The 27,639-nt window shown below is 42.9% G+C and overlaps 1 protein-coding gene across 3 annotated transcripts in view; it reads left to right on the top strand.

Annotated features, from left to right (window-relative positions):
- cadm2a (cell adhesion molecule 2a) overlaps positions 1 to 27,639 on the top strand; it is a 318,209-nt gene that overhangs the window by 78,451 nt on the left and 212,119 nt on the right. The window contains exon 2 of one of the 3 annotated variants that reach the window (XM_080780502.1): positions 20,448 to 20,515. The exons of the other annotated variants lie outside the window; for them this stretch is intronic. The gene's annotated coding sequence lies outside the window, so the exon portion shown is untranslated. The remainder of the gene's footprint in view (positions 1 to 20,447; positions 20,516 to 27,639) is intronic. 3 annotated transcript variants of the gene reach the window in all.

Raw genomic sequence — 27,639 nt, 5'->3', positions numbered from 1 at the left:
CATATTCATGCACAAAGACACACACACACACACACACACCCACACACACAGTCATTATATCTCTTTCGTGGTTAAATATAAACTAGACTGAAAGGTCAAATGATAAAACTGATATGTTGTCAGTTCTTTATTAAACCTACTGTTATATGCTCATTTCTAATTACATTGTGTGGGTGTTTTGCATAATATATTTCACTGTGCTAAATGGCAACCCTTACTGCGGTCCTTGGTATTATAATTTCTCATCCATTTGGCATAGAGTGCATTATATTTGACCTGAACACCTCATACCCTCCATCTATTACTACATTGCAAAGGCCAATTAACACTGAGGATAGAGTACAACTAATGCAAATGGTCACTGTTGGGCAGAAATATTTTACCTGCATATTTCTTCTTACAGTACATGCCTAGAATATGAGGCCACGTTGAAATTGTTTAACTCTTTGAACGCCGGTTACCATAGGGGGGGGCAGTGCCAGTGAAATGCGCGACATAAGCAGAAAAGAAGAAGCATTATCCGGCCGACCCGGACGTGATTGTCCTCCATTGCCGTGCCGGGATCGCTCGCTTCTGTGAACTGCCAATCGGATTATTATTATGGTTACTGTGACCTTGAATTAAGGTTTTATTAAACTCCCAACATCGTGAACGGAGGATTCGGGATTTTTTTTTTTTTATAATTCTGGTTAATGCTCATTTATCATATCTTATATCGTCTATGGGTAGTACCTGTGCATTATTAAAATTATCTTGTTCTAGTCCTAAATGAGTAGCCAGAGGCTAACCCCCATAGCGTTGCTTGGTGACACTCTCATACGATAAAGTGTAAATGATGGCATTAATTTATGAAAGCAAAATTATACAAAATACTGTACGTGTCCAAGAACAATACATCATTCGGGATAATACATTCTATCATATCTTTTCAGCTTCATACAGAGTGATCTAGGAAGAGGGTGAGATATTACAGTATTGTTACAAAAGTGACACATTTCCATACAAATATAACGCATTTTTGCCTTTCCCAGGCTATTTGCTCTAGGCATTAGGCTTGTGACTTAACACAGCGGGGCATCACTGTCACTCTTTTGAACGTGAGCACACAGAGGACATGTCATCTAGAAAAGCTGTTTGAACATCTTTGAAAGTCTCAAAGGGGGTAGATAACCCGGGGTGGGAGGGCGATTAGCCCTGACATTCAAGCTCCCCTCAAAGGCTTCATATTGTCACTGTCAGGTAGGAACCTTGTATGTCCAAAGCTAATAAACAGAAGAAAAAAATAACCTGTTACAATGGATCCAATGTACAGTAGTTATTATTTGGTCACAGGCTCTTGTTAATACTTTTTGTTGCCTGCTTTTGCGAGATAAATGATTAACCAGGTATGAAAACAAGCCCAAAAGAAGTGTCTATCACTTTAAACCTACTTTAAACCTATACAAACACATAGGTCATTTGAAAATAGCACATCTACAAGCTTGTAGATCTTCTATTTTGAGAAAAAACTGAAACATTTGAAATATCTTTGAAACAAGAAATCTGGAAAGGTGGTCCCTGGTAAAAAAAAAACAATGAGAGGGGGATACGCAGACAATTACGTATTATTATTTTGGGGGTCCTTCACATGAAAATGTTTGGGAACCACTGGTTTAAGCAACATTTAGAAAGCAAGCCCAAATAAGCAACTACACTTTAGAAACAAGGCTAAACAACCACAACCCGCAACTAACTTTACAGAAAAGCAAGCCCCAAGTCACTTATTTTATATGTATTACTATTATGCATATATATGTATTATGTGGGCATTGCAACACTGGTTGTGCACCAAAAATATCAAATCTTCAAGCTCACCGTGTTGATCTGTGGAGCTTTTTAGGACACGCGACACTGGCAATGAAGTATAAATCTGGCTTTATCCTCTGAAGCACTGACCCGTTATCCTCTCTGACCCTGTCTGACCCTGTTAGACACTAACAGCAGTGCACCATTCAATGTCGACCCCCCCCCCCCCCACACACACACACATACACTGTGGAGAAACCTTGACGTGTAATTACGCCCGGAATAGCAGGGGAGCACTTAAAAAAATGGAAAACATTAATGAAATATTACTTGAGCATTTTAAGGACAATGTCGGAGGACATTAACAAAGAGAAACAATTTCAACAAAGATATGTACAGTAGCTCCATTTGTAGATTGAATGTATTCATAATCCTTAAACCTTTTTCAACCTGGCATCCCTGTTATGGCATGTCATTATAGGCAAACATTTTCAAACATTTTCAATTTAAAAAATAATAATAATAAATTAAAGTGCTGTAGGTTATTATTTTTTGAGGGGCGCTAGCCCCTCCTATGTCCTTTTGAGCTTTGAGGGTGTGTGTAAACACAAACATTGTCCTAGCACAAACTTAAAATGCCATTGAAAATGAATGGCCCTTTTTGAGTGTTTGTGTAAACACAAACATTGAAGACAAAAGTGAGGAAGGAAATTGTGATCGGCCGGAATGAGATGATGTATGATGATAAGAGCGCCTCTCACTTCACATGGGTGTGATTTCTTTACTACAATTTTGTCGTTATGCTAATTTAAATGTATTCATACACATTTGTGGGTTATCAGTGATAACTTATCACTGCTGTTGTATCCTACTGACTTCACCTGCCAGTGAGAAACCCCCACTGGGAGAGCGTAGTCTTTGTTCTGCAGGGCTTATGTGTTTTTATTTAACCAGTAGAAAAGTGGCGCAATATTAGTCCCGTCATAGCTATGCCTAGTTTATACTCCTCATACAATGTGTCAGCGGTGTAGACTGTAGATCAGCTATATTTGCCGTGAATTATCGTACGACTAAGTATACATCGGACTATACTTGAACATTACGCGGGTAGACCCATGAGTTAAAGTTTTCAGAGAGCTGTGCTCTTTGCCTGAAATACCTTGAGGTGTCAATTCTGACCGCTGCTGTCTTTGCCTTCCCTGCGTCTGTTCCTAGCATGGGGTAAATTGTGCGCAAGATAAACGCTGTGGGAGGAATACAACTGCAATTAACGACACAAGGGATATAATTAAAGTTTCTTATGACTTATAGGAGAGGAGGCCCGTGGCAGCCTATTACAATCAATGACAATAACATGCATGAGATGAAGATGAAAGGCTATTCAACTGACACACGTCTGCAATGCATGTGAGCAGCTTGATTGACTTCTATTCATGATCATAACCTCATGATAATAGAAATGGCCTGGAGGATGGAGATGGATGTGTTGTGTATGTACTAATATGAAGCGGTAGTTCAGACAGACAAAGAAGGCATGCCAGTCCCACACTCATTCAATCCAATCACATACTGTATGTACACCCACAATCCTAATGGCTCAATTTAGGCAGATCAACACTCAGCTGTCTATTTTTGTATGGTTTGTTAGTAAATTTCTCTGAGTTTCACAGTTAACTATGGAAACGTGCATTTCCTGTAAGTGTGTTACACACACACACACACACACACACACACACACACACACACACACACACACACACACATGTTATGGCGATCGACCACAATTCGACCAATTCATTCTTTGAACTGCACACCCCAGACCCACACACACTCACCCAGTCACACACCCACCCATCCATCCATCCATCCATCCATCCATCCACCCACCCACCCATCCATCCACCCACCCACCCATCCATACATCCACCCACCCACCCACCCACCCATCCACCCACCCATCCATCCATCCACCCACCCACCCACCCATACATCCACCCACCCACCCACCCATCCATCCATACATCCACCCACCCACCCATCCATACATCCATACATACATCCATACATCTAAAGTAAAGTAAAGTAAAAAACTAAACTAAACTGAGCCTCTCCCACATACAGTATCTGGTGATCTGCAGCATCAGCTCTGCTAGTATAGGTCTCTCTGTTTCTATGGTTACCACAAGTACAAGTTGTACCCGAAGATCCAAACTTCTGGTATCCGGCCTGCCTGCCATTACTCTAGGGAGCTCCATATCGATTTATTTCTATTTCTGCCTGTCTGTCAATATAGATACAGTTTTGATTTGCCGTTAGCTTTCTCTCATTGGTAATAACTTAAATGGATTTCTGGAGAGCTGGATGAATGGCACATAGCTTCCAGGGGCTTTCAGTGAGAATCATTGAGATGTAGTGTTGCACGAGAAAGGAAAGGAATGCTATGATTTAAAACATTAAGCTCTGTTTACAAAGTAGCTAATCTGCAAGCTCATTACTAGGCATGCAATTTATCCATTCATAATTGGTAATCGATAACCTTATCAATTGATTATGGTAACCGATTTATTGATAAGATGTGATAAGAATCTGAAATTTCTCGATTTTGCTGATATACCGAAAGAATACAAAAGGCCTTAATCAAATATTTATTTGACCATTTGAGATAAAGGGCTAGGCATGGCATCTTTTATGTGGAATAATAATAATGTTATGTGTGTCTGTCACATCACATAAGAAGAGATGTTTCTGTAGCTACCAAGGTGGAGGGGATGTTCACCAAACCTATCTCTATTATTCCCATTTTATTTCTCTTTTCAGCCTGTGTTATCTCCCCAGCGAGCATCTCCACTATCCACTCCAAAATCCCCTAACTGCAATGTCCCCTTCCCCGCACAGCCCAGCTCCCCAACAGGCCTCCTTTACTTCAGATATGATTAGGTTTGTGTCTGAGTTATTAGATTTGAGTTTGTTTCATTGGTTTCCAGCTAGAGGGCTCTTGTTATTGCTGAGTAGCCGCTGGTTTGACAGAACCTTGGTAAAGAATAAAATAAGTCCCTTCCCCTGGTGAGCCCCTGAAATAAGATTTGTTCTATGACAGTAGAGAGTAACTGAAAGGATGTTTTGACAGGGTGACCGTTTATACAACAACACTGGACAAGAAGCCACCACTTTGGAAACTATGGATACACTGTGAGATCTGATTTTCGAGGATTGATTAACAGGGGATTTTGTGTATGTATGTATTTCATAGTTATGTTATTTTTTATTGCATACATGTTATAATACATTCATATGAAAAAAGCTAAACAAATGCCACACAGATATGTTAATCCATATTATTTTCTAGCCATTCAGTAGCTCTTTTGTTTGCACATCTTTATTATGTGTTGTCTGTATCAGGGTTGTGGTTGTTTTGCACAGAAGTGTGTGTGCTTTGTCTCTGTAGTTGTCACGGGGATGTTTTTACTGTTCAGGTTAGATAGTCAAGGTTGATGAACCCCATCAGTCGATAGAGTAAACAAACAACGGAGGAATCCTGTCACTGCCGTGCACGCACACACACACACACACACACACACACACACACACACACACACACACACACACACGATCGCAACAGAGTTACGCTGGGATTGCGCGGTGGCGGTTAGATGCCCATTATGAAATGAATAATTCACTACTCCATCCAAATGAAATCCTCTTAATGCCCATCCATGTTACACACGCACATGAAGCCAGACAGACAGGTGTGTGCACACAAATACACGCATGCACGCACACACGCGCGCGCACACACACACACACACACACAGTCACACAGTCACACACACACACACACACACACACACACACACACACACACACACACACACACACACACTCTTCACACTGAGTGAAGAGCTCTGTCAAGCCCAACTCAGCAGGATGCAGTGATATTGATGACAGGAAGTCATCACAGAGGACATGTGTCACAGCAGGAAGTGTCTTGGGTGAAATATGTCCTCTCTCAGCAACCTGCCGCCGACCTGTCACCCTGCCTGGGCAAAGCCACAACACGCCGCCATTGTCGGCCAGAAACCTTGTATGTCCAAAACTGTTATTTTTCAGAAAATGTCGAAAAAGAACCCGTGTTAGCTCCGCTACATGCACATGCGCGACACGTGTGTTGAGGTTGTTTGTTTACAAGTCACGGGGAGATGGGCAACCAATCCCGTGGCTTATTTCTAACCTACTGTATACTGTTTTCCGATACATATTTCAGCGTGATGATTCAGTTTAAAACGAGTCTGGATGTCATCCTGAATGAGTAGTTCTGTAATCAAACCAGCTGTGTTGGACGAATGCGCAGTGATGGGAATCCAACAGAAATCAAGATAAATTTTTATATATTCGGGCCTCATCACGCATCACGTTTTTGTTAAAAGGAAGTAATTAAAAATAGATTTTATGGACTTTTGATATAAAAATACACAAAAATTGACATTTTCCCATTGTTTTGGCATAGACTGTTAGGTATACCCATATATGACCACGGATGATATACCACTTTCAATGTCATTGTAAATGTTTCTGAAATAGTGAAAATAGCAGACCTAACAATGTGCAGTGTTGCGACGTGATACATTTTACGGTAAAACATAAGACAGCAGTGTCATGCTCTCTCTCACACTCACACACACTAACACAGACACGCGTGTGCGTGCGCACACATGCACACACACACGCACATGCACACACAGAAACGTACTGTACATAAATGTACTACATGCACAGATGGCCACACACACACACTGTCTGACACCCACGCGCGCAGATGGTCACACACACACACACACTCACTATGGATGCGTGTCAGTTTAAAGGGTGACTGATAGGATCCCAGCAGAGAGAAGTTGGCCTCACACCTGTGCCTCCGGTGATGACATCACCGAGGCCATTCATAATGACATGCAGGGAGACGCGACACGAGGAAGAGGAAGGCGGAACACATGGCGAGTTCATGGATTAAAGTTCTCAGTCATTTGGATTCCATAGAAGCCAGTGTGTCTTCTTTGAAGCTGTGACGTGTTGTGAGCTATTTTCGGTCATTAGCCTATATAGTTATTTTAAGTTGAAAGTACTTGAAGTGATCAAAGTAGCCATAGAATACAAGTTTAGAAGCATCTCCCAGAAACATGTATGGTCTCAGAAATGTCATTAACCCATTTTGACCTGAGATCAGTTTCTAAAAATGTCTTCTACATCCTGACAGTTTTCTGAAAAAGCTATGTTTCTATGTCAGTCGTTCTTCGATTTTTCAAAAATAGCAGACCTACAAGCTCATAGCGCGCCACCGGTGGCGTGCTATGAGCTTGTAGATCTGCTATTTTTCAATAGCTAAAGCATAACATAATGCTAACACCAAAAGGGGTTCTCGCCCAAAATGGGTAAAAGCAACCTTAATGCCTCATTTCTTCAGCTGGTCGGCCTAAAACATCATGGTTATATTTTCAGTGTTTAGCTTTAGTCCATGCGGGTTGCACTTAGGGTTGAGATTCACCCTTCAGCGATTCCACTTCCTTAGCAATTCCCTTTTAACGGTCCAATTCGTGAACGGTTCCCTTTGAACCATCCCTATATTGAACTAAATCCATTTTGGCCTTCATTATGATTTATTATTTCATTTTTAATATTATTTTAGTTGTAGTGGACACTTACAGGTCTGTAACTCTGAGTACAACAGAAAGCAAAGAAGGTGGTGACATGAAAAGAAAAGTGAGGCCATAGGGCGCGCGAGCACACACACAGAGTTGTCTACACGAGTACACATTATAAAAAATAAAGGTTTAAAGTCAGATAAGCAGGAAAACTGTAGACTACACCCAAGAGAGACGTGTAAAAACACCAACAGGCTTTATTTAAAAAAGGGGGGGGGAGGCATCTTAACTTCAAAGGAAACAAAGGATCAAAGACAAAGGGTAGAGAGAAGCCATCTGAACTGCATGACAGAAACTAAATAGTAACTGAATGCATCAAGGAGGTAACTGGCATAACAAAAGCAAAATATGCAAATCACAAGCAAACAACACACACACTACGCCGCAACAATACGGGACACCTGTCTGCTCACAAAATATAATGCAGTTAGTAGGACAGAATTAAGTACAACTAGATAAAGTGCTCCTAGTCCTCGGGGCACAGGTCTCCACCAGGGCAGGTCAGGTTGTTTGCCTTCTGGTGGCGCTATAATAGGCCAATGTGAAAATGGTGGCATTTCTTCTTAAGCCTTGGATTTCTGCGTGCATACTCTCTCCCCATGCCTTCAGCCTGGTGGAGACAATAAAAAGGCCTGTAAGAGCGCGGCTTGGGAATGATCGTATCATAGCATATAGCTACTGAACTCTAGCTGATATACATCTGTATTCTGTATGTGTGTGTATCTGCCGCTGTCTCGCCCAAACAACACTGTGTCTTCCTCGGGGACCAATAAAGTGTTATCTCCTAACGGAGGATGGGGTCCCAGGAGCATCACATGATCTCTCCCTCGCCTTCCCTGCAACGCCCCCACGTCTGTCTGGCCTGTGGAGCATGCAGGTCTTCTTCATGTTAGAGTCTGGCCTGTGGACCATGCAGGTCTTCATGTTAGAGTCTGGCCTGTGGAGCATGCAGGTCTTCTTCAGGTTAGAGTCTGGCCTGTGGAGCATGCAGGTCTTCTTCAGGTTAGAGTCTGGCCTGTGGAGCATGCAGGTCTTCTTCAGGTTAGAGTCTGGCCTGTGGAGCATGCAGGTCTTCTTCAGGTTAGAGTCTGGCCTGTGGAGCATGCAGGTCTTCTTCATGTTAGAGTCTGGCCTGTGGAGCATGCAGGTCTTCATGTTAGAGTCTGGCCTGTGGAGCATGCAGGTCTTCTTCAGGTTCCTGTCAGCTGCATGAGCCTTTATGACTTGGGCTTGTATTCCTGTTTTCCTTTGCGGATTGCTTTAGTTTGCAGGTTGCTTTTGGCTTGTTTTTGAAGTGTAGTTGCTTATTTGAGCGTGCTTTCACGATTCTTTTTGAAAATAGCTAGTGCTCAAATGGTGAAACCGGTAACCTGGTCGCTATTTTCACTCACAGAAGGAATTGAGAGTTGATATTGAGAAGGGCAAATGTCTCAGGCTTATTTAGGCCTGCTTCTACACCAGTAGTGCAGACTAGGGCTCCACTCTGTTCCGATCAGTCATCACAGCTATATCGATGGCAGTCGACGGAAGCTTGTCCGCAGGAGACTCTTTCAGACGCTTTCAGACTACTTCTTATTCTTCTTCTTGGTGGAGAGTTGGCTTAAATTTTAAAGACCACATGAACTGATAAATACTCGGAAGAGCACAACCATGGTCACAGCAATGGAGATATAATTTAAAATTGATGCCAAAATAATTAAAAAATCAATCCCACTTGGATTTGTGAAAGACCATTTCTACTGCCCTACAGTACAGTGACGGTATGCTACTGTTGCTGGCCTGAGATCTGACTCTCGCTAGAGTCTCCTGTATGCCGTCCTCCTTATCTCACCTGTCCCACTGTCTGAAAAAGACAAAAAAGCCCCAGAGTGCCCTTATTTTTTATTCATTTGGGACTGTCTGTCTGCCGGCCTCTGCAGCACAGCAGCTTTAGCTATTCACACACTCACAGAGGTTTTCACAGTTACTGTGAAGTGACGTGTGTGTGTGTGTGTGTGTGTGTGTGTGTGTGTGTGTGTGTGTGTGTGTGGGTGTGTGGGTGTGTGTGTGTGGGTGTATGCACGCATATGTGTGTGTTTATTCATTGTATAAGTCTAATGTTGGCTCACGCTGGTAAAATCATCATCAATAAAAAGAACATGAAATGGTAGGCTACAGTACTGTTACTGTCACTGCCTGCCTGAATGTGATGTTATTACATTGAAGTTCACCTAGCCTGCTTATATCATACCCTTAAACAGTGAGGTTCACCTATCCTGCTTATATCATACCCTTAAACAGTGCTTGTACTTGGAACTGTTTGGCTGCCGTGCTTTTAGTTCATTAGTTGAAGTGGGTCCGCCTTGCACTATGGTGCTGAACTCTCTGGTTAGAATTTGTGTGAGAAAACTGCAGTAGCTAGGCTTGTAAAATCTGCAGTTGCGGGGGTGTTTGTTTTTATTTTAAAGAGATGTAACGTCAAACTTTGATGGGCTATTATATCGCACCATAATGCATCGTGTCTTACAGTGGGACTGTGATTTGCATCCTAAAATGTCATTGTCCTCACAAGTATAGTGTAATATATAATATGTGTGTGTGTTTGATAATATCATTGAAAAGTTGAGACATGACCTCCAGATGAAGTTTGAGTGATGTATTAGATATGAAGCTTTTGAAGACGTTTTCTCCTGCGGCCAAATTGGAAAAAGAAAGCAGCATTTTCATGTTCCTTGAATTCCTGTGTTCATATCAGATATACTCTGAAGTTTGACACAATACGATTGAGAAGATGGGATACGATACTGGCAAAACACCCCAAATACCATCAAAAACTGAACCGGTGAACGCATTATGACAATATGTCTAGACACAAAAGGTACTTTCAAATTGCACTCTGCTCGTTACACAGAAATAAATGCCCTCACATTTATACGAAGGCCGTCTTTGTAGTTCGAAAGACACACATTCCTCCATTCGGGTTTTAGAGACACATTTCAGAGGAACATCTTAAATGGACGGTAACAACAAAATGAAAGTGCATTTTTTCCATGCCAATATTACATTTCTAGTTTTTATTTTGTGGTCCGCCACTGACATCAAAGAATATTTCAGGGATTCAATTATTTTCTATTGTCTGCATCGGGGGAAATGGATGACACTCTTATGGGAAGTAGCACAGAAAGAAGCACAGAGTGAATGAATAAAGTCACATGCTTAGCTGCTGATGCAGAGACAGTGGTGTGAAGTAACTATTCAAGTACTGTACTTAAGTAATAATCAATCATAGTATTTCTTCCACCACTGCTCTGATGATAGCAATAGAGACAAGGTTGTCTAGTTGCTCTCACCGTGAAGCGTGAACTGTGAAGTCTGTCACACGCATACCAAGACTGTACTGACACTGTTTATAATTACAACTATCCTGAGTAATAATGCATGCCACACTCAAACACACACACACACACACACACACACAGACACACACACACACACACACACACACGGTAAAACAGACAGATACACATACGCACAGTATACATACAAAGAAATCACACCTGTGTGAAGTGAGGGGCACTCTTAACATTATACATCGAAATCTGTTGAAGAACTGAATGAATGTGATTGGTTAGCCAATTTGCTTGAACGTAAATGTCCCCTTCATTGTCAATGGCATTTAATGTATAAATGCATATTGAGGCACATATGACCTAATTTCTCCTTTCATTGTCAATGGCAAATATGAGACGTGTGGGGACAAAAGATGTATATAGGAGGGGCTAGCGCCCCTCAAAATGAATTCATGCACAGCACTGCACACACATTTTCTGTATTCTTGAAAACTAGGCTGACGGCCAAGCTACACCGGGCATGTGTGCGTTTGACGTAAGCGCACTGCGCACACAAAGTATGTGTGCGAAATGCCCCGGCTACACCAGATCTGTGGCGCGCGGCAGATTTGTGCGGGACCTTCCGGGAGGATAGATAGATACGCGCGTATTGGGCATACGCACGTAATTTTTTTTAGAACCGATCCTATTTTTAGAGCACGCGTAGGATGGCCCGCGGTATCCGTGCGTCTGGTGTAGCTGGTATCATTGACATATATTGGTCCTATCCAAACGCACTGTACGCGCGCAGTAAACGCATACGCACGCACGCAAAATTGCCTGGTGTAGCTTGGCCGTGATGCCCGTTGGGAACGATGCTCCTGGGAAATGCTCCTGGGGTAAAAAAACACCCCAATACCGTTGTATACCCGTTGTACTTGGAAGGCAGTGTATGACATTAGTACTATGCTCTCCATATACAGTAAGCATAAAAGGGACATTGGTGCATGCAGGTATCTATGATACCATGCAAGTCCTGGTCTTCTCTGCTGCCGAATACTGTTCCCCAGTGTTGGGAAAGTTCTTTTTTTTTAGGAACTAGTTCAGTTCACAGTTCAACATTTTTTAAATGAACTAGTTCCGTTCATAGTTCATCATTCAAAAATTTGAACTAAAGTTCATAGTTTGAAAAATGAACTATTATAGTTCTTTTTCGTTCTTTTTTTGCTTTAATTTTTATATATTTTTTACATTTTACAAAAATTGCTCTTTTGCAATGTGAAATGCCACCGAATAATTTTTCCTTCTCTATATGGGCTTTTGCATGCTTTTATTGTGAAGGCAAATATTTCTGAACGTTCTCAGAGCCTGCATCTCTGCATGCTGGGGTTGGCTGATCTACAAGCTCACAACGTGTCCGGACGCGACGAGTTGTGAGCTTGTATATCACCTATTTTCAGCACGGAACACATTGTACGGCGAAGAATAAATCAGGCATCACTGCGCTTCATTCACTGTGGAAGAGAGATGTCTTTTGTTGGCCGTTCGTGGCGATATTATGGACACGTACCTCCTCGAAGCGATAATAACCAACTAAGCTATTGGAAGCTATTTTTCGTGGCACATTATGTGTGTACAACAACAAGTTCCCTCAGTGTTTGTGTTAGGAGTTGGGACAGTGTCTGCTGTCTGTCAGCGTGCATGATCATCATGCAGTAGCTAGATGCGCGCTCCAGTGACGGCTGAGAAAGATTAGTTAATTTGTGTCGGATAGGGACTTGTTGATGGGTTTTCCGCTAAATATTAAGGCATGTTTAGGGTGTGTTTTAGTGCCGGGGATTTCGCCTGGAAGGCTCTATTGAAACACTCACTCTTGAACGAAAGTTGAACGTGAAAAAGTGACGTTCACACACGCCAGAAATGAACGTGTTCACAATGACGTTCATCAAACAGAAATACAGTACGTTCACTTCACGTTCACCCTAAATATGAACGAGTTCGTGAACGATCGTTCTTTGAACGCGTTCGGGTACAACACTGCTGTTCCCCACCCTGGAAGATAAACTTCTATCTGTGAGGACCTGTCTACAGGCGCACAGGCTGGCGACATCCTGGAAGCACGGGTGGGAGTCGGCTGGGCCCACCATTACAGCCAGGACCCTGGAGATGAAGAGAAGAGAAGATCTATTACCGGCGGTGGACACTGCTGAACCGCCTATATGTTCTGGGGTCGGCTGCTTCGAAACGCTTAGGAAGATGTGGGGCCTGGCAGACAGCGCAGCATGTGAGTGCAGGGAGCTTGCATGAGCACTTGAGCTTGCCGGCCACATACAGTAATCACCACCTGCCCGCTGTGTAGTCCACTTTTCAGCGGCCTGCCTCTTCCAAGTGGGACCTCTTCAGGCACAACACTGAGCTGGACATCTGATGATGATACGTGGGATAGAAAAAAGATCTATGAATTTGTTTCTTTCCAATTTTATTTGTACTTTTTTTGAGTGGTGCAACCACTCCTACAACCAGCAATGTACGTGTACCTGTGTACCTGTTTACGTGTGGGAGCAAGAGTATGTGACTTATTTATACCAGTAGGGGGCGCCAGAAACAGAGAGAGGGGTAGTGCTGTGTCTCTAATGAGAGAGAGAGAGAGAGAGAGAGAGAGAGAGAGGGGGGGTGGGGGGAATTGCACCACTCAGTTCACACGTGTGTGATTTTTGTTTTACGCTGACCTCTCTGTCAGTTAGAAGAGTTTAACAAATGTGACGGTAATAGCCTAACAATATAGCTGTTCTATCACATGTATTTAATTATGACAAGTGTCTCTAAAATGTATTTAAAAATCACACCCGTGTGAAGTGAGGGGCGCTCTTGTCATCATACATCATCACATTCCGGCCAATCGCAATTTGCATCTTTACTTTTCCGTCAATATATATGTTCAGCCAATCAAATCATCGCTACGTTGTGATCAGCCAATCAAATCATCGCTATGATTCACACAAAACACAAAGCTGGGCATAGGAGGGGCTGGCGCCCATCAGAAATACTCAATAAGGGGCGCCCGCTGGCCTAGTGGTCCAGGTGCATGCCACATATACAGTAGCTCTGGCCTGACAGCGTGTCGCGTGTTCGAGTCCCGGTCATGACAACCTTTGATGCGTGTCTCTCCCCGTATCTCTCTCCCACTTTCCTGTCTGACTTCGCTAATAACTAAAGGCAAAAAACCAAAAACAAATACTCAATAATAAGCATCTTTAGTTTAAGTTCGTCCAAGATATATGAAAATGTGTTATACTGTATTGTTTACTTACAGGTAAACACACACACATGCACACACACAACCAATTTGCGAAGATCAGGGGGTACGGGGGGGACACTTTTATTACTAATATTCCATCATCAGAATCAGATATAGGAACACAAAACTATTCTAATAATAATTGCTGTCATCCTCACGCTTCTCGCTCACGTACGCACAGCCTCATTGTCATCATGTATTCTCAGCCAAGCATCCAGTTGCTGTGTCAATACGGATAGCTGGTTTGGCGAGCCAACAATTTCCTATTATCACTTTTGCTGCTTCCTCTCTTTTTTTCTTCCCCTCTCCGTGTCTCCATGCTTGGCACCCCTCATCATTTGGCAGTTTCACAAGCAGTCGCTCTCAGGCCCACTCTCAGGAATGTGACAACAAACATGGCTCCATAGATGCTCCTAGGAGGTGATGGAGTTGTTAGTTGTGTGGTTAAAGAAAATGACATGGCCTCAAGACACAAAGTAAACTTGAAAACCTGAAAATAATGCATCAAAGGCAAAGAGAGTCATCTACAGTACAACACCTGTGTCTGTGCGTGCATGCGTGCGTGCACCAACGGTTTAACAGCTACACTCATGGCAGAACATTTGGGAGACGTTGGCCATTGACAGACAGACAGATTGGAATAGTTTAGAGAAAACTATGCCAGTGCTATCCTGAAAATGGAAGTGTCTGTGTTTAGGAGTCACAATACACCTGAGTTAGATCTTGGATCTTTGAAAGATGATGCCTGTTACCTACTGGGTATGAGCAGACTCCATCATGGCCCATAGCACTTACCCCACCCCCCTTAGATAGCATTTCTGTAGACTTAGATAGCATTTGATACAGACTTATAGCATGTTATGTAGACAGCACTATAATTGCATTGTATATGTAGTCATAGCAAGTCATAGTACATATGTATAGCATAGTAGTATATATGTATAGTTTATATGTATAGTTTCATTATATAGATATTCCACTGTTACTTTCTTAGCTTACGCATGTTTCATGATAAATGTTTTTATGCGATGTATTCCCATGCTTTTTTGTTCTTGCTTAATGTAAGTCGCTCTGGATTATGAGCGTCTGCTAAATGCCTAAATTGTAAATTGTAGCAATAACTACCGGGATAAACTAACTGAACATCGCTGATAAAGACATGTCACATTGTTACAATTACAACATGTTGCACATACAAGTTTCAGCCCTATAATGAATGAAGCAAAAATAGTAATTATTTTGTGTGACATCTGTTTGTTTTTTAATGATGAGTTACTGAAACGTTCTTCTTATTATGAAGACGTGCACAGTGTGCACATACACAGAAATCAGACATTGTGTTGGTTAGATAAGAGATAACGACTTCCAGCATCACTGAATGGATTCCAACCATACCAAAGTCATCTTGCTTCCAAATGATGATGACTTGCACTCTACCGTACCTCACTAATGGATGCTTTGCCTGCAGTCCAATGACCCACATGTGATAACAAGCACATGGGAACATGTAATAAAGTACAATAGACAATGCCTTGTCTGTGCATTGCCCAGATAGACAGCACCCAGTAAAATACTCAGTGTTCATTTATCCATGACCGCATGTTTAACTCCAATGCAAATCCACTCTCATGATTTTACAGTGTAATGGTTAGTGCAGCCATTGGCACTTCCCTGCTTAACGCGTACATTGGACAAAATACATTGACCGGGCCTTTAGACAGTACTCTGCATATATCTCCTGTCTATGAGAAGTTACTGGCCCAGCAACATTACATTTGACAAGAATTGACCCTCGTAGATCAACTGGTCTGTCTAGAATCTCTAGATAGTTCAGTTGCTCAGTGATTTGGGGTCATGGATAGATGGATATACAGTATGTACACGTACAGTATACTGTATGTACTGTATGGGTAGTAGATACATTTTTATTCCACAGATTATGTCTGCTGTCACTGGCTAAACTCAGCACATCATTATTATGTGCCACATAAAGCCTCAAAAGCCTGATTCAAAATAATTAACCAGCACATAGCCGTCACCTGCAGTCGGTCAAGTTGGAGCAAATCTTTTATCAAAGAGGGACATATTTTAATATGACAATAGCTCAGGGATGACTCATACCTGTTCTGTACCTTTGGCCCATAACAAAGTCACATACAATGCATCAGAATTACAACAGTGTATTAACTACAGTGAAATATCAATCGTCTTTTGTTGGCAGTGTAGCCAAAGGTAAGGCGCTCTTCTGTGCTGTGAACAAAACAAAAACAATTCAGCTTTTCTCTACATGCATTCACTGCATTGCTATTATATTTACAGTCCAATAAATTGTATTTGTGTGAATGACAATGTAGCAAAATGTAACCAGGTGTGAAAAGGTCGCTCTATACAGTTATTTGGGATTTCTAATTCTACTGAGAAATAGGTTAATTTCAAAACACCAACATTTCAATGTATGAGTTTCATGTGACTCTACTGGCGGGCCATAATGTATGCATTTAGAAGGGAGTGGTAGGCTTTAGAAAAAATGTGCCACATTTGCCCCCCGACCGGACTTTGGACGGCCACCCATCAGTGCATTGTCAATAGTGTCAACCCCTGCTGTTGAATGTTGACTGACAGAAACAACTGTCTATTGCTGAATCCTGTTTATCGATACATTAAGAACACATTAGAAAAGGTTGTGTTTATCTGCAGAGACAGAAACTGAAAGATGTACTGTAGGAAAAAAGCAAAGCAAGCATCAATGGATAGCCACAATAAGGTATTATGGTCCACCAGAATGTATTTCTCAAATTCCATGGCATACTTGACCTTGTCTGCTTCAAAGTTCTGCACTAGACTACTGTACCATATCTTTTTTCTATACAGTACTTCACTTACTTGTCCTCATTATGTCTGGTCTGACCTGCAGACCTGACAAAAGTCTTCATATTTTATTTGATCCAAGTACAGCAGTCACGTCAGTGTGGCTTAACTTTTCTCTCTGTCTTCCTCTCGCGCTCCCTGTCACTCTCCCTCAACTCTACCAGGGATTTATTTCTGTTCTTTTCACTTTTGGCCGGCGTTTGGCCCGGGAACAGATGGTTATAAAAACATTTGACCACAAAGCTACATGAAAGAAGGAGCCGTTAGGCTGCATGTTTGATGCTGCTACACACTGTGGTGAGCACACTTGGGGCAGTGACAGCAGCGGACTGCAGGCAACCCGGTCTGCTGTGGCTGCCTTTCAGCGGTGATACATTGAGCCTCTGAAACGTTGTAGCAGTATTAATGAGACAAATTCACAGAAATCATTGACAAAACACCTGCATCACAGGGAAATAATGTTAATGTAATTGAGACATATATATTTTTTTAGCTGGTGCAAGCAGGCAAGTGGAACTAGGATGTTTCAATAGAGGCCAGTTACTGTCGAGAGTCCAGCACAGCAGTAGCCTATTTATTCGTAATCGTATACATAATATAGCAACAATCTTGGGCAATATATAACGAGGCATCAGATTTATGAGAAACCCTTCAAGCTCTTGTTGTTGTCTCTTTTATTCAAGTGCATAGCCATGGATAGGCTCAACAATATACTTTCTACTTCAAACTATAATGTTGTATAGAGTCTATGGAGAGTAGCATTTGATAGTGTTTCTCTTTCAAATATGTACTGTGAGCATGATAATAGTTATATCTATGCTATATATGATATGTTATTCCTACACAGCATCATAGTGCCTTCTACTTTGACATTTGTGTTTATACTTTTGATGGGGACTATTTACACCCCATGTGCACTGCTGCATACAATTAGCTGATGTAAATCAAAGGACATCGCCTTTACTGTACATCCCAAGAGACACACACACACACACACACACACACACACACACACACACACACACACACACACACACACACACACACACACACACACTCTCTCTCTCTCTCTCTCTCTCTCTTACACCAATGTGGCCGAGGCAGATGGCTGCCCACCCTAGAGCCTGGTTCTGCTCGAGCTTCCTTCCTATTAAAGGGAGGTTTTTTCCTTGCCAAATGCTTGCTCAGGGGTGAAATGTTGGGTCTCTGCTCTACATGTAAATTGTCTTGAGACAATTTGTTGAAATTTGGCACTATAATAAAATTTAGTTGAATGGAATTTACAGTACAGTGGCAGAGGTGTTGGCAACCAGTGATCATCTTGAAGGTTGCGAATAAGCAATGTCATCGTCAATCGGCCCACCGTAACAGGAGCATAACTTGATAAAAAACTAAGAGACGACTGCAAAAATATCAGTTTCCCTGGTTTACACTGCCAGGTCAGGCCAGGGCAGTTGAAGTAGAAGGAGTAGGAGGAGAAGAATGAAGAAAAATACAGATCCCTGAGTAGAACTGTGTGGATGAAAATTATCATTCAACCTTAAAGTCATGTATCTGTCTATCAAAAAACACAGTATACAATTTTAATTTTGAATGATCTTGAAAAGGGCTTCAACTACCGCTTATTTTGTAAATAGATGAGTCAATTTACACTAACATAGCAGATGTAGAAGCTGTTCTAGATCACCTATTTGCAATTTACTATAATGACATGCTCAAAATCGGGATTGATTATTAATTGATTATTTTATAATCAATTAAATCAATTCTTTAAATTAATTGTTGCACCCCTGCAAGTCTTTAACTCAGCCTCTGGATCCAATGGGCATGCATTGTTCATGAAAATCAAAGGTGGCTTATTGGCTTCCCATTAAGACTTACCCAACCAACCAAAACGTTATTTCAGACCTTCAATGCTAATGCAATTGTTTAAACAACACAATAGTAATGGTTTAACTTTACTTTAGAATACAGTAGCTCAAGAAGCCAATATTTGGTGGAATAACGTTGATTTCTTTAACTAAGTTAAAATGTTTGTATTCTCCTGTGTTCATTCTGAATTGTTACGGATAAGAGTAGTACATTGCAAATCACACGGTAAGAGTTATAATGGAAAGGGTTCTTGGGGTGCAATTCTCTTCAGTTCAGCTACAACACAGCCTGCAGTTGTTTCCTGGAATGGCCGTTGTCTTTGCTTTATTGCTCTGTCCTAAATGAGAGCTGTCTGTTCTTCTTTACCCGGCTGAATGAGATGCTCTCCTCCCTCTAATTATTTGTCACATAAATGTAGCACTCTCCATGCTTGTGTGGCTCCAGGTAGGAAATGCTCTGTATCATTAAGACGGGCTGGTCAGCAGCCCGGTGGAGGATGTTTGTTCACAATGACGTGAAGTCAATCTAGAGAGAGAGAGAGAGAGAGAGAGAGAGAGAGCTTTAATGTGCGTTTCCTCCCACGTGTAACGCCTGTGCCCTGTTCTGTTCGGCTGACGTGAGCATGGCCGGCTAATGTTAGTCCTAATGTGGCCGGCCGGAGCTAATGTGTGGGCTCTGAGTTAACAGAATGGCTATACGGTGCAGTTCCTTAAGGCTCTCTCTCTCTCTCTCTCTCTCTCTATCTCTATCTCTCTCTCTCTCACTCTCTCTCACTCTCACACACACACACACACACACACATGCACACACTCTGTGGCTCATTAGGTTTGCTACCGTCTGATTGGAAGAGATGAGCCTATGCTTTACTTCTGATTCCAGAGCAAGGCTCATTACACATCTACTCTCACGCTGACACTACGCTCACCTCTCTCTTATTCTCTCTCTCTCTCTCCAGTTATAGTGTGTATAGAGTAGCAGTGCCTCCTCCTTTCTGGAGAGCTGCCTCTGATGGCTGACAGTAGCATCTCACATTTCCCTTGCTGCTGCTGCCTGGATCTAATCCAGCCGCCCACACATGCATATACAGTATAACCACCGCACGAATGCACGCACGCACGCACGCACGCACACACACACACACACACACACACACACACACACACACACACACACACACACACACACACGTATATATGTTTAATCATATACTGCAGGAAAAGGTTCCATTGGTGTGTGTGTGTGTGTGTGTGTGTGTGTGTGTGTGTCTGTGTGTAACTTATGCAAAACTGTTTACAATTGTTGCCATGTGCATCAGCAACGTTTTCTAATGTTAATTTTATCCCGTAAAATAATGTCTGCTTAAATTTTCGTATGCATTTCAATAACAGAGGTGTGTGTGTGTGTGTGTGTGTGTGTGTGTGTGTGTGTGTGTACACAGTAATACAATGTGTCACACAAGTCAGTGCTAACAAAATCCTTTTTATCCCATCTTTTACCCCCACCTCTCTCTATCTCTCTCTCTCCCTCCCTCTCCCTCTCCCTCTCTCTCTCTCTCTCTCTCTCTCTCTCTCTCTCCCTCCCTCTCCCTCTCTCTCTCTCTCTCTCTCTCCTTCTCTCCAGGTGAGTCATTCATGTACAGTATCGAGAGCATTGGAGACACAGCACACTGGTCTTGAACATATGGATTTGTGAGTGAGAAATGAAACCACACAACCTGTCCACATGTCAAAGCTATACTTTATACAGTATGTGCGCAACATTACAGATCAGGGCAGGTTCCCCCCCCCACACCTCCCCCACAGGGACAGTAAATCTTATATCGTATCGTATAATATCGGCATTAACCACTTAAGCCTTCACCTTCAGGACAGTCATTCTCAAAATGTCATATTTTCAAAGACCTCCATAACTCTCTAGTTTTTGGAAGCCAAGGAACCCTGAAGGCACATAGAGAAAACGCCTACAAACTGCTTGTGTGTGTGTAGATCTACTACTTTCACTATTTTTCTTGTTGTTTCACTATGTTTGAAAATTGTATACCTAAAATATTATCCGGGTTAATGCTTTCCTCTAAGTTTTTAGAAACCTATATATATACTATATATACCGGTATGTATATATTCGTCATTACAAACTGTAAAAGCAGAACTCGAGATCAAAACTGTGATGTGTGTAATGGTGTCCATTGAAGTACTGCTGGCTAAATGTGGACCATGTACAGGTGCATATAAAGTAAACTACCTACTGTAGCCCTGGGCGGCTGGGCCTACTAGCTAACACTCTTGAGATTCATCAATCCGTGTTGCTTTCATTTTGTTACGGCGCGAACAGTTGCCAGCCATGTGAACGGACCCTATCGCTGCTTTGGTCCGGTCCCACACCAACTCCTGTAGCTTCATCTTATGCTGTCGTCTGAACAAAATATCTTAGAAGAAATCGTCCTTGAACATCTAAACACCACATAAAAGACCCACGGGGGCCAGCTTGGGTCCGGTGCCAAACTACCAACAGCACACCCCCGCCCCCCCTCTCGCTTCACCCTCTGAGCGCAGTCTGCAGCCTTTTATTCCTCCTGGCAGGGACAGGCAGATGCTTTATGTTGTAATGTGTATGAAGTATATCCACGCGCTCAAAGCCCTACAAGCTATCCAGGCTTCTATAAACAGAGCAGGGTAAACATATTGTGGCTGTCTTGTTGGAAACATGTCCCCCCCCCCCCCTTCTGAAAAGTACCTTTCAGGAAGTGGAAGAAATAACCATGCGTTTCAATGCATCCGATGTATAGTCACTATTTTAGTGACTACATCTACAACATGCTACTACAGTTGTTAATGGTCTGCATTGGTTCGATGTTTATAAAAGGGATCACTCATGATGTATCATATTGCGTTGTGATGTGGCACATTATGGCGCATAATAATGTGTCGCAGCGCGTTGTGAGCCTGTAGATCAGCTATTTTAGCTACCAAGGTTTCTGCCCGACAGCAACGATATTATTTCTGTCACATCGTATGTTACTCTCGGTGTGCGGTCAGGGATGTGTCCATCTTTGTATGCATATATAGCTCCCTGGCGTTTTGATATTAAACAGCAGTCCTATTAGAAATGGAATGTTTTCAGCCCTCTTCTGTGAAATTCAAGATAATAATGGGAGTGAAGATAAACTACATACATACACACAATTAATTGAATTGAATGAAACAGTGTATACAACCACACTCACGTATGCACGACACATAGACAAACATACAGATACACACACGCATTCACGCACGCACACACACACGCACACATTTTCAGCGGGTATTACTGTGTTTGTGCTTTAAAAGGCACTCCTTTTCCTCTCCTCTCCCTCATCCTCTCTGACCCCAGAATTAACTGGTTTTAACTCCCCTATCCTCCACCAGAACACAACTCAACTCAACCCCTCCAACTGGGATGTTTCTGCACACACACGCACGCACGCACGCACACACACACCACACACACGTGCGCAAACCCATCTGTCTTTGTTAAAACATTAGGCAGACATTGGTTTGCTGTTGTACAGCCAGGCTTGATCCTGACTGCAGGAGTAGCAACAGAACGAGTGTCACTATAACCCTGTGTATATGCTATAAAGTATAACGTGGATATTATAGCAGGCACTCCACCATCCATAACATGGGCGGGGTGCAGTGTTTAAACCCACAGCAGTATCCATGCATATGGTCCACATTAGTTTGGTCAGCGCTCATCTGGGACATGTGTTTGCTCCGGCAATTGAGACCACCCTCCCATTTTATCCTCTTTTTAGTGGTTCCTGGAGCAATGTACTACTGGTCTGGCTTGTGATGAAATGACAGAGAGAGAGAGGGGGGGGGGGGGGGGATGAGGAAGGTTAAAGGAAGAAAGATAAAGAAGGAATTAAGTTTGCGAGGAAATAAGGAAAGAAAGAGACTGAAAAACAATATTGATGAAAGGAGGGGACAGGATAAATTAATTACTGGAAGGAAGAAATAAAAAGGAAGGAGAGAGCAAAAATAAATAAATCAAATGAATGGAAGGAAGAATAGAAAAACAGAAAGAAAGAAAGAAAGAGTAGCTGTTGTAAAACTCTACAAAACCCCAGACGACCTTCAGCCACAACACGGAGCTCATAGCTTTTTATTTATTTGCTTCTCCATTTGCCATCATGCTCAGTCAATCAGGCTGTCAAGCGGGTCTCAAACATATTAAATAACACAACATTACGCCACCGCAGTTAATGGTTTGTCCACAAATCCCCTGTCAGAACATTTCACACAACACTCGCTTCTCTTAAGGCCAATTTATGCTTTGAGTGGCTAGTGTTGACCGACACTTGCACGTCAACAGTGACGTCAATATGACAACAATGTGTTGCACAGGACCTCTATCGATGGTGCCTCGTTATCCTGGAAACCAGACCTCTATCGATGGTGCCTCGTTATCCTGGAAACCAGACCTCTATCGATGGTGCCTCGTTATCCTGGAAACCAGACCTCTATCGATGGTGCCTCGTTATCCTGGAAACCAGACCTCTATCGATGGTGCCTCGTTAGCCTGGAAACCAGACCTCTATCGATGGTGCCTCGTTAGCCTGGAAACCAGGACCTCTATCGATGGTAGTCTGCCCATGCCAGGCTAGTGTCGCTCACGTATAGCTGAAATTAGCACTTAATTAATGATGAACTCATACATTCATTCATCATGAATTTACCATGAACTCATCGTTAATTCCTGGTCCTCACCATTAACATAATGGTGAGGTGACTATGAATTAACCAAGTGCAATGTATACTAGTTCAGGACGTTATTCTACGGCTCCACTTCTATAACAGTGCTCATAGGCGGTCTCTGGTGGTCATTCAGAGAACTGACCCTCCTCGCTACTCCATCTATACCCGCCGTTGGTTTTCATCGCGGCAGACCTGGGTTCAACCTCGGGGTGTTACTGACAGTACAGACCTGGGTTCAACCTCGGGGTGTTAAAGACAGTACAGACCTGGGTTCTACCTCGGGGTGTTAAAGACAGTACAGACCTGGGTTCTACCTCGGGGTGTTACAGACAGTACAGACCTGGGTTCTACCTCGGGGTGTTACAGACAGTACAGACCTGGGTTCTACCTCGGGGTGTTACAGACAGTACAGACCTGGGTTCTACCTCGGGGTGTTACAGACAGTACAGACCTGGGTTCTACCTCGGGGTGTTACAGACAGTACAGACCTGGGTTCTACCTCGGGGTGTTACAGACAGTACAGACCTGGGTTCTACCTCGGGGTGTTACAGACAGTACAGACCTGGGTTCTACCTCAGGGTGTTACAGACAGTACAGACCTGGGTTCTACCTCGGGGTGTTACAGACAGTACAGACCTGGGTTCTACCTCGGGGTGTTACGGACCTGGGTTCTACCTCGGGGTGTTACAGTAGTGGGTCATTGCTCTCCAGAACATTCTAGTTCTGCAGTGGCTGTGTTATGTGTAGTACCGTAGTTTAATTCTTGTGCTTGAGTGGAGGTAACGTGTCACTCCAATTCCCATGTTGCCTTTGGCCTTTGCCTATAACCTAGCTCGATTTAAATAGGTCAGTGAACATTATGTTTGAAGCATCCTTTTTTTAGCAGCATAGTGTGTGTTTATATTTTCATCATCATCTCAACGAGTGTCATTTCCGTTGCAGCCCCCTTCATTCTTGTGTGTGATTTATCACCTTCCATTGTGTAAACATCCTGCGACTCTCACTGCACTAACTAGGAGCTGTTCTATCCTTTAATATACTGCGAGAAAACGCACATGCATGCACACATTCACACACACACACACACACACGCTCACACACATCACACTGTACACACACACACACACACACACTCACACGCTCACACACATCACACTGTGAGAAGAACCTTGTATATACAGTACCCTTCTCACCCAAGGAAAATATGAGTTAGCCACACTGTCTGTGAGCAAGTGCACAATTATGACTTTGCGGCCTTGTGGATTGTGAGAGAAAGAGAGACATATGAGAAAGACAAGAAATGCTGTGTGCGTGTGTGTGTGTGTGTGTGTGTGCGCGTGCGTGTGTGTGTGTGTGTGCGTGTGCACGTGCGTGCGTGCGCGCATGCAGGCACAGTGCTGTGTATGTTATTGTAGCTCTAGGGTTAACCTCAGTCCTCCTAGCCAGTGGGCGGAGCCAGCAACAACATAGATCACACAAAGCCACAGTGCAACGCATGCAAGCTGCATTACTGTAGCCAAGATAAACCTGCAGATGAGTGATGTCGGGCAACTCTGTGGCTTGATTCATATATATATATATATATATATATAAAATAGCCCATCTACTACTGTAGCGTCTCGCCAGTAGAAAATAGTCTGCATTTCCATACATTCACATTTCACACACACACACACACACTCTGACAGCGAAGGCAACCATACAAGGCATCATCAGGAGCAGTTAGGGGTTACAAACACAAAGCCAGGAGTAGCCGAGGATCAAAACAGGAACCGTAGGGTTTCCAAACATTCACTGTGTCTCCAGAGCCACTGCCACCCCCGCAACACATACAGCAAAAGCCATGTATTAAGGCAATACTGTCATATACATGCAAGGCAACAGGGCGACCGAGATGTTAAATATTCAGGTCTATCTTCCATATTCAGACGGACAGAGGTTTGATCTCTGTGACAGCCAACATTCATATTTTTTCCTTGTTGAAATGTCCTGGAGCAAGGCACACCAAATGGAGTTATTGCATTAAGTTTTAAAAGCCTTGACACACTGAAAGCAGTAGACGGTAGACAGTAGACACTTGCATCACCAAGCACGCTCTTTTTGTTCACAACGGGTGCTTCAGTGGCCACACTGGAGGCATCAGTTTGGACGTGCTTGTGTACATTGTAGGGGTAAAGTCTAGGGGTTGGAATCCACTGCGGTGCATCTGGTTTGGCTGAGAATCTGTGCGAACACAATTGGCCACGTCCATGGGGAGGGAGATATTTGTCGCTGCACGTATTCCCATGGGCCGGCGTCTGTCAGTGAGGAATGTTGAATGGGAGGATTATAGGACGGAGTCGCTACAATCCCCCGGTGGGGGCTCCTCACTGTAGCCACTATAGCCAGGATACAACAGCAGCATGTGGCAGCACAAACACTTTGGGAAGGAATTCATTGACTACACTGGGAGGAAAAGGGGTAAAAATAATTGGTTACTCAGTGCTCAGTTCTATTTTGGAGTCTCAATGCTCCACACAGAGGCACACCTCCAAAAATGAGTTAGCGATGCAGAAAGGTAACCTTTCGTGTTGTATACAGTGTATGTTTATTTTCAGTTGACATTCTAGCAACAAAAGTATATTTGTTATATTTAATAGACAATGTGAACAGGCTAACACGTGCTGCTCATGTCAACGATACTTTCAGAGCCATTAAGATGAAAATGGTCTGCTAAAATATAGCTAATGACAGATTGTAAAAGTAAGCAGATGTAATGATCATAGGCAGTAAGGTGGTGACAGCTTCTCAGCTCTTTCTCTGTCAGGGCCTGTCGTCGGCAGAGAGACACACGAGCCTAATTGATGCTCCGTCGCACGGCGGCATGACACGGCAAAAATAGCAGACCTGCAAGCTCACAGCACGGCACGTCCCTTCTGTGTTGTGGGCTTGTAGATCGCTTATCTTGTGCGACAAAGTATAAATGGTGCCTCAGCAGCATGCTGAAACACACTCCACTCCTCCTGCTGGCAGAGCCTCCCCCGCACTGTCTCCTCTCCTCAGCGTTCTTCTGCCTGTCTCCATAAAGAAACAATTCAAAGGGTAATGGTCTGCCCCCTCACTCTTTAACCCACTCAGACCGTAAAATCAGTGGTTCTCACACTTTCAAGATCTGTCAAAGATGTTCAAAAATAGATGTACAAGCTTGCAGCACGGCACAAAAGTGCATGAGCTTGTATATCTGATCAATTTAATTGATATTTCAATAGAGGATATAAGCCCCTTGAGATGCAGAATCTCTTTTTCGAGGGAATTTTTTTTAATAGCCAACGCAAAAGTCCAAAGTTGCGATGTTATTTTGAAATCCAAAAATGTATATCTAAAAGCTCACTGTGAGAGTGTATATCTGCTATTTGAGCTTTTTTCTTTCATATAAAAAAAAGAATCAATTCATGTGCTCTTATCATCATACAAACATTATCATACATCATCATACATCCCATTCTGTGCTCAACCAATCAAATCATCACAAATGTCATTCCGGCCAATCATAATTTGGCGTCTTCACTTTTCTGTCCTTGCTTTTGGCTTCAATGTTTGTGTTTACACAGATAAACGGACATAGGACTCAGGAGGGGCTAGCACCCCTGAAAGAAAATGCCATGCCATACCCCAAATTGGGACAGCATGGTTAAAGTACCCATCGCCTCACCCTGGTGGGTCAGAGAGTTGGCCCGCGAATAATCATCTGTCCCAACAAGCTCTGTTCTAATCCGCTTATGATCTCTGTTATTCATCATCCCCTCTCTCTCTCTCTCTCTCTCTCTCTCTCTCTCTCTCTCTCTCTCTCTCTCTCTCTCCCCACCCTCTTTTTCTCAACCGTACAGTGACAAAATGACAAAAAAGGAAGGTGTGCTGGTACATTTTCTGAGCCAACAGACCTGCGTCACACCCGTCATGATGCCACTGTATCCGGGCAGTTAGTGAAATAGATCTAAGTGTTAACATAGTTTGTGTGTGTGTGTGTGTGTGTGTGTGTGTGTGTGTGTGTGTGTGTGTGTGTGTGTGTGTGTGTGTGTGTGTGTGTGTGTGTG

The sequence above is a fragment of the Protomyctophum bolini genome (assembly GCF_963924005.1).
Source record: "Protomyctophum bolini genome assembly, chromosome: 13".
NCBI lineage: Eukaryota > Metazoa > Chordata > Actinopteri > Myctophiformes > Myctophidae > Protomyctophum > Protomyctophum bolini.
The sequence above is the reverse complement of the archived record's forward strand: the minus strand, read 5'-3'. Positions and strand labels throughout refer to the sequence as shown.